General features: G+C 41.0%; 1 protein-coding gene across 1 annotated transcript in view; it reads left to right on the forward strand.

Moving 5' to 3' along the window:
* Nucleotides 1-8,161, forward strand: part of LOC139754425 (very long chain fatty acid elongase AAEL008004) — a 467,896-nt gene that overhangs the window by 217,574 nt on the left and 242,161 nt on the right. The window lies entirely within an intron of this gene.

An 8,161-nucleotide genomic window follows, 5' to 3' on the forward strand; every position in this document is an offset into this window, starting at 1 on the left:
GGAAGTAAGGGGAGTGGGGGAGGAATGGGATGTAAGTATAATATATGAATAATAAATGTGTTTGATGATAGAGTACCAGATATAGGGTGTTTCCTTGCATGCCTCTCACCCTCTTGGATGTTCAGGCCCCAATCACTCAAAATCTTTTTCACTCCATCCTTCCACCTCCAATTTTGTCCCCCACTTCTTGTTCCCTCCACCTGTGACACATATCCTCTTTGTCAATCTTTCCTCACTCATTCTCTCCATATGTCCAAACCATTTCAACACACCTTCTGATCTCTCAACTATACTCCTTTTATTTCCGCACATCTCTCTTACCCTTTCATTACTCACTCGATCAAACCACCTCACACCACATGTTGTCCTCAAACATTTCATTTCCAACACATCCATCCTCCTCTGTACAACCCAATCCATAGCCCATGACTCGCAACCATATAATATTGTTGGAACTACTGTTCCTTGAAATATACCCAGTTTTGCTCTCTGAGATAATGTTCTCTCCTTCCAGACATTCTTCATCATTCCCAAAACCTTGCCCCCCCCCCCCTCCCCCACCCTTTGACTCAATTCCACTTCCATGGTTCCATTCACTGCTAATTCCACTCCCAGATGTCTAAAACACTTCACTTCCTCCAACTTTTCTCCATTCAAACTTACATCCTAATCAACTTGTCCCTCAACCCTACTGAACCTAATAAACTTGCTCTTATTCACATTTACTCTCAACTTTTTCCTTTCACACACTTTTCCAAGCTCAGTCACCATCTTCTGCAGTTTCTCATCCAAATCAGCCACCAGTGCAGTATCATCAGCAAACAACAGCTGACTCACTTCCCAGGACCTTTCATCCACAACAGACTGCATACTCACCCCTCTCTCCAAAACTCTTGCATTTACTTCCCTAACCACCCCATCCATAAACAAATTAAACAACCATGGGGTCATCACACACCTCTGCCACAAACCGACCTTCACTGGGAACTAATCACTCTCCTCTCTTCTACTCATACACATGCCTTACATCCTCAGTAAAAACTTTCCACAGTTTCTATCAACTTAAATTCCACACCATATACTCTTAAAGCCTTCCACAAAACATCTCTATCAACCCTATCATATGCCTTCTCCAGATCCATAAATGCTACATACAAATCCATCTGTTTTTCTAGGTATTTCTAACATACAGTCTTCAAAGCAAACACCTGATCCACACATCCTCTACCACTTCTGAAACCACACTGCTCTTCCCCAATCTGATGCTCTGTACATGCCTTTACCCTTTCAATCAATACCCTCCCATTTAATTTCCCAGGAATACTCAATTAACTTATGCCTCTATAGTTTGAACAAACAGTCACCTTTATCCCCTATGCTTTTGTACAATGGCACTCTGCATGCATTCTGCCAATCCTCGGGCACTTCACCATGATCCATACATATACTGAATATCCTTACCAACCAATCAACAACACAGTCACCCCTTTTTTAATAAATTCCACTGTAATACCATTCAAACCTGCCGCATTGCCGGCTTTCATCTTCCGCAAGGCTTTCACTACCTCTTCTCTATTTAACAAACCATTCTCCCTGACCTTCTCACCTCACACACCACCCCGACCAAAACAATTGATATCTGCCACCCTATAGTCACATTCAACAAACCTTGAAAATACTCACGCCATCTCATTTCATCATTACATGTTATTACTTCCCCTCCCTGCTCCCTTTACTGAAGTTCCCATTTGTTCTCATGTCTTATGCATGTTATTCACCTCTTTCCAAAACATCTTTTTATTCTCCCAAAAGTTTAATAATATTCTCTCACCCCAGCTCTCATTTGCTCTCTTTTCCAACCTTTGCACCTTCCTCTTGACCTCTTGCAGCTTTCTTTTATACATCTCCCAGTCATTTGCGCTCCTTCTTTGTAAGTATTGTCCGAACGCCTCTCTTTTCCCTTTCACTAACAAATTTACCTATTCATCACACCACTCACTACCCTTTCTAATCTGCCCCTGAAAACAGAAAAGAAAGTTTAAGAAATTATAATTTCTACCAGTAACATGCATGACTCCTCTGAAAATCTGTGATATGCAATATAGCCAACACTGATAATTTCATACAATACTTCAAATGCAAAATATTGAAAACAGTAAGAAGATAAAATTTGCTTATTAACTAAATATGTATGAAACACCTGAGAGTTTCAACACATCTTGAACTTATCATTCAGGTGCATCATATTTTAGAATGCTTCTTTCAGTAATTTCTTATCTGGGTCATAACTTTCAAACTTATGTAGATATCTATTTGAAACCTGTTCCTAACATATGTAGATATCTATAAGAAACCTGTAATGCATAAGTCCATCAAATTATGTAGTGCCATACCATAATTTGGATACTTTGATCTTGGAATATTAAGGTTAAGGTAAAATTTGTGTTCATTTTTGAACTCCACTTACCTAGCCCATAAATTTCATATTAGAGGACAGCTGCTGTTTGCAGATGACATGGCTCTGGTGGTAGACTCCAGAACAAAGCTCCAGAACCTGGTGAATTTTGAGAGTATGTAAGGTGGCATCAAAGACTATAATTAAGTCACTATGACTATGAACTTTATGGTCAAGGTCCCAACATCTTGTTCAAGTAAGATAAATGATCACTCCCCTATATATTTCACTGCAGACAAGGAAAAGCCCCCTTCTCAGTACAGATAGGACAAAGAAAAAAGTAAATACATATTTCAAAATAGCTGTGAATAGTGTACTGTACTCACTGATTTCAAGAATATAGAACTCATCTAAACAGCCTCACTTATTTTGCCACTGTAAGGCATCATGGAGGTCATGATATCAACCCGTCAATGCTGCCAGATGTATGGATACACTACTGTTTTTGTATTATTTTAAAATCACTACATACAATGTTGTTTATGATAGCACCTTTCAATTTTCGTGTTAGTACATTAGCTCATATTAACATCTATTTTGCAAGAAATGACAAAACTTTTGAATGAAAAACCTTGGAAACTCCAAATGAATTTACTTCCCTGTTGTGGCAGCATGACCATACTCCTCCCTCTGACATAAAGACAGTACCAAAGTCCTCCATTTTCTTTCATATCAATGAAGCTTACTGGCTCTGGCAACTTTCTGTCACCTTTGCCAACAAAATCAGCACAACATAAAAGGCACCAAGTTAAGTAGGCAAAACACAAAGTGAAAAGAGTTGAAGCCTTCGGTGGAAAGGCTAAGCCAGGCAAGTGATGGCCCATGAAGGAGAGACATTTGTTATAGTTTCACAAAAATCATGACGCAATCTTCCTAGAAATTAATTATTAATTACTGGCCTTAATGGACCACAAACAATACTTCAACCCCCAGATTCCTATTCAGCATATCTAACAGTACTTCTACAGAGGATTCCAAGCAAATCTAGTACCCTTTTAAAAGTATAACATTTGTATGCAAAGGTGAGTAATGTGGCAGATGAGGGAATAATTGGTGTACATGGGGTGTTCAGTGTTGTAAATGGAAATGGTGAAGAGCTTGTTGATTTATATGCTCAAAAAGGACTGTTGATTGGTTTAAAAAGAAAGATATACATAAGTATATGTATGCAAGTAGGAGAGATGGCCAGAGAGCGTTATTGGATTATATGTTAATTGATAGGTGTGTGGAAGAGACTTTTGGATGTTAATGTGCTGAGAGGTGCAACCAACTGGAGGGATGTCTGATCATTATCTTGTGGAGGCGAAGGCGAAGATTTGTAGAGGTTTTCAGAAAAGAAGAGAGAATGTTAGGGTGAAGAGAGTGGTGAGAGTAAGTGAGCTCGGGAAGGAGACTTGTGTGAGGAAGTACCAGGAGAGACTGAGTACAGAATGGAAAAAGGTGAGAATAAAGGACATAAGGGGAGTGAGGGAGGAAAGGGATGTATTTAGGGAAGCAGTGATGGACTGCACAAAAGATACTTGTGGCATGAGAAGCATGGGAGGTGGGCAGATTAGAAAGGGCAGTGAGTGGTGGGTTGAAGAAGTAAGATTATTAGTGAAAGAGAAGAGAGAGACATTTGGACGATTTTTGCAGGAAAATAATGCAAATGACTGGGAGATGTATAAAAGAAAGAGGCAGGAGGTCAAGAGAAAGGTGCAAGAGGTGAAAAAGAGAGCAAATAAGAGTTGGGGTGTGAGAGTATCATCAAATTTTAGGGAGAGTAAAAAGATGTTTTGGAAGGATGTAAATAAAGAGCATAAGACAAGGGAACAAATTGGAACATCAGTGAAGGGGGCTAATGGGGAGGTGATAACAAGTAGTGGTGATGTGAGAAGGAGATGGAGTGAGTATTTTGAAGATTTGTTGAATGTGTCTGATGATAAGAGTGGCAGATATAGGGTATTTTGGTCGAGGTGGTGTGCAAAGTGAGAGGGTTAGGAAGAATGATTTGGTAAACAGACAAGAGGTATTAAAAGCTTTGCGGGGGATAAAAGCTGGCAAGGCAGCGGATTAGGATGGTATTGCAGTGGAATCTATCAAAAAAGGGGGTGACTGTATTGCTGACTGGTTGGTAAGGTTATTTAATGTATGTATGACTCATGGTGAGGTGCATGAGGATTGGCGAACTGCTTGCATAGTGCCACTGTACAAAGGCAAAGGGGATAAAAGTGAGTGCTCAAATTACAGAGATATAAGTCAGCTGAGTATTCCTGGGAAATTATATGGGAGGGTATTAATTTTATCCCTGGAGATAGGGGAGAAAGAATACTTCCCACGCATTCCTTATGTGTCGTAGAAGGCAACTAAAGGGGACGGGAGCGGGGGGCTAGAAACCCTCCTCTCCTTGTATTTTAACTTTCTAAAAGGGGAAAAAGAAGAAGGAGTCACGCGGGGAGTGCTCAAACTCCTCGAAGGCTCAGATTGGGGAGTCTAAATGTGTGTGGATGTATCCAAGATGAGATAAAAAAGGAGAGATAGGTAGTATGTTTGAGGAAAGGAAACTGGATGTTTTGGCTCTGAGTGAAACGAAGCTCAAGGGTAAAGGGGAAGAGTGGTTCGGGAATGTCTTGGGAGTAAAGTCAGGGGTTAGTGAGAGGACAAGAGCAAGGGAAGGAGTAGCACTACTCCTGAAACAGGAGTGGTGGGAGTATGTGATAGAGTGTAAAAAGGTAAATTCTTGATTAATATGGGTAAAACTGAAAGTTGATGGAGAGAGATGGGTGATTATTGGTGCATATGCACCTGGGCATAAGAAGAAAGATCATGAGAGGCAAGTGTTTTGGGAGCAGCTGAATGAGTGTGTTAGTGGTTTTGATGCACAAGACTGGGTTATAGTGGTGGGTGATTTGAATGCAAAGGTGAGTAATGTGGCAGTTGAGGGAATAATTGGTGCACATGGGGTGTTCAGTGTTGTAAATGGAAATGGTGAAGACCTTGTGGATTTATGTGCTCAAAAAAAAGCACTGATGATTAGGAATACCTGGTTTAAAAAGCGAGATATACATGAGTATATGTATGTAAGTAGGAGAGATGGCCAGATAGCGTTATTGGATTACGTGTTAATTGATAGGCGCGCGAAAGAGAGACTTTTGGATGTTAATGTGCTGAGAGGTGCAACTGGAGGGATGTCTGATCATTATCTTATGTAGGCGAAGGTGAAGATTTGTATGGGTTTTCAGAAAAGAAGAGAGAATGTTGGGGTGAAGAGAGTGGTGAGAGTAAGTGAGCTTGGGAAGGAGACTTGTGTGAGGAAGTACCAGGAGAGACTGAGTACAGAATGGAAGAAGGTGAGAACAAAGGAGGTAAGGGGAGTGGGGGAGGAATGGGATTTATTTAGGGAAGCAGTGATGGCTTGTGCAAAAGATGCTTGTGGCATGAGAAGCGTGAGAGGTGGATTGATTAGAAAGGGTAGTGAGTGGTGGGATGAAGAAGTAAGATTATTAGTGAAAGAGAAGAGAGAGGCATATGGACGATTTTTGCAGGGAAAAATGCAAATGAGTGGTAGATGTATAAAAGAAAGAGGCAGGAGGTCAAGAGAAAGGTGCAAGAGGCAAAAAAGAGGGCAAATGTCAGTTGGGGTGAGAATATCATTAAATTTTAGGGAGAATGAAAAGATGTTTTGGAAGGAGGTAAATAAAGTGCTTAAGACAAGGGAACAAATGGGAACCTCAGTGAAGGGGGCTAATGGGGAGGTGATAACAAGTAGCGGTGATGTGAAAAGGAGATGGAGTGAGTATTTTGAAGGTTTGTTGAATGTGTTTGATGATAGAGTGGTAGATATAGGGTGTTTTGGTCGAGGTGGTGTGCAAAGTGGGAGGGTTAGGGAAAATGATTTGGTAAACAGAGAAGAGGGAGTAAAAGATTTGCGGAAGATGAAAGCCGGCAAGGCAGCAGGTTTGGATGGTATTGCAGTGGAATCTATCAAATAAGGGGGTGACTGTATTGTTGACTAGTTGGTAAGTTTATTTAATGTGTGTATGATTCATGGCGAGGTGCCTGAGGATTGGCGGAATGCTTGCATAGTGCCATTGTACAAAGGCAAAGGGGATAAGAGTGATTGCTCAAATTACAGAGGTGTAAGTTTGTTGAGTATTCCTGGTAAATTATATGGGAGGGTATTGATTGAGAGGGTGAAGGCATATACAGAGCATCAGACTGGGGAGGAGCAGTGTGGTTTCAGAAGTGGTAGAGGATGTGTGGATCAGGTGTTTGCTTTGAAGAATGTATGTGAAAAATACTTTGAAAAGCAAATGGATTTCTATGTAGCATTTATGGATCTGGAGAAGGCATATGATAGAGTTGATAGAGAAGGTCTGTGGAAGGTATTAAGAATATATGGTGTGGGAGGCAAGTTGTTAGAAGCAGTGAAAAGTTTTTATCGAGGATGTAAGGCATATGTACGTGTAGGAAGAGAGGAAAGTGATTGGTTCTCAGTGAATGTAGGTTTGTGGCAGGGGTGTGTGATGTCTCCATGGTTGTTTAATTTGTTTATGGATGGGGTTGTTAGGGAGGTGAATGCAATAGTTTTGGAAAGAGGGCAAGTATGCAGTCCGTTGTGGATGAGAGAGCTTGGGAATGAAGTCAGTTGTTGTTCGCTGATGATACAGCGCTGGTGGCTGATTCATGTGAGAAACTGCAGAAGCTGGTGACTGAGTTTAGTAAAGTGTGTGAAAGAAGAAAGTTAAGAGTAAATGTGAATAAGAGTAAGGTTATCAGGTACAGTAGGTTTGAGGAACAAGTCAATTGGGAGGTAAGTTTGAATGGAGAAAAACTGGAGGAAGTAAAGTGTTTTAATTATCTCGGAGTGGATCTGGCAGCGGATGGAACCATGGAAGTGGAAGTGAATCATAGGGTGGGGGAGGGGGCGATAATTCTGGGAGCCTTGAAGAATGTTTTTAAGTCGAAAACATTATCTCGGAAATCAAAAATGGGTATGTTTGAAGGAATAGTGGTTCCAATAATGTTGTATGGTTGCGAGGTGTGGGCTATGGATAGAGTTGTGCGCAGAAGGGTGGATGTGCTGGAAATGAGATGTTTGAGGACAATATGTGGTGTGAGATGGTTTCATCGAGTAAGTAATGTAAGGGTAAGAGAGATGTGTGGAAATAAAAAGAATGTGGTTGAGAGAGCAGAAGAGGGTGTTTTGAAATGGTTTGGTCACATGGAGAGAATGAGTGAGGAAAGATTGACAAAGAGGATACATGTGTCAGAGGTAGAGGGAACAAGGAGAAGTAGAAGACCAAATTGGAGGTTGAAAGATGGAGTGAAAAAGATTTTGAGTGATCGGGGCCTGAACATACAGGAGGGTGAAAGGCATGCAAGGAATAGAGTGAATTGGAACGATGTGGTATACCGGGGTCGACGTGCTGTCAATGGATTGAACCAGGGCATGTGAAGCGTCTGGGGTAAACCATGGAAAGTTCTGTGAAGCCTGGATGTGGAAAGGGAGCTGTGGTTTCGGTGCATTATTACATGACAACTAGAGACTGAGTGTGAACGAATGGGGCCTTTGTTGTCTTTTCCTAGCGCTACCTCGCACACATGAGGGAGAGGGGGTTGTTATTCCATGTGTGGCGAGGTGGCGATGGGAATAAATAAATGCAGACAGTATGAATTATGTACATGTGTATATATGTATATGTCTGTGTATGTATATTTATGTAT

The sequence above is a fragment of the Panulirus ornatus genome, chromosome 17 (assembly GCF_036320965.1).
Source record: "Panulirus ornatus isolate Po-2019 chromosome 17, ASM3632096v1, whole genome shotgun sequence".
Classification (NCBI taxonomy): Eukaryota; Metazoa; Arthropoda; class Malacostraca; order Decapoda; family Palinuridae; genus Panulirus; species Panulirus ornatus.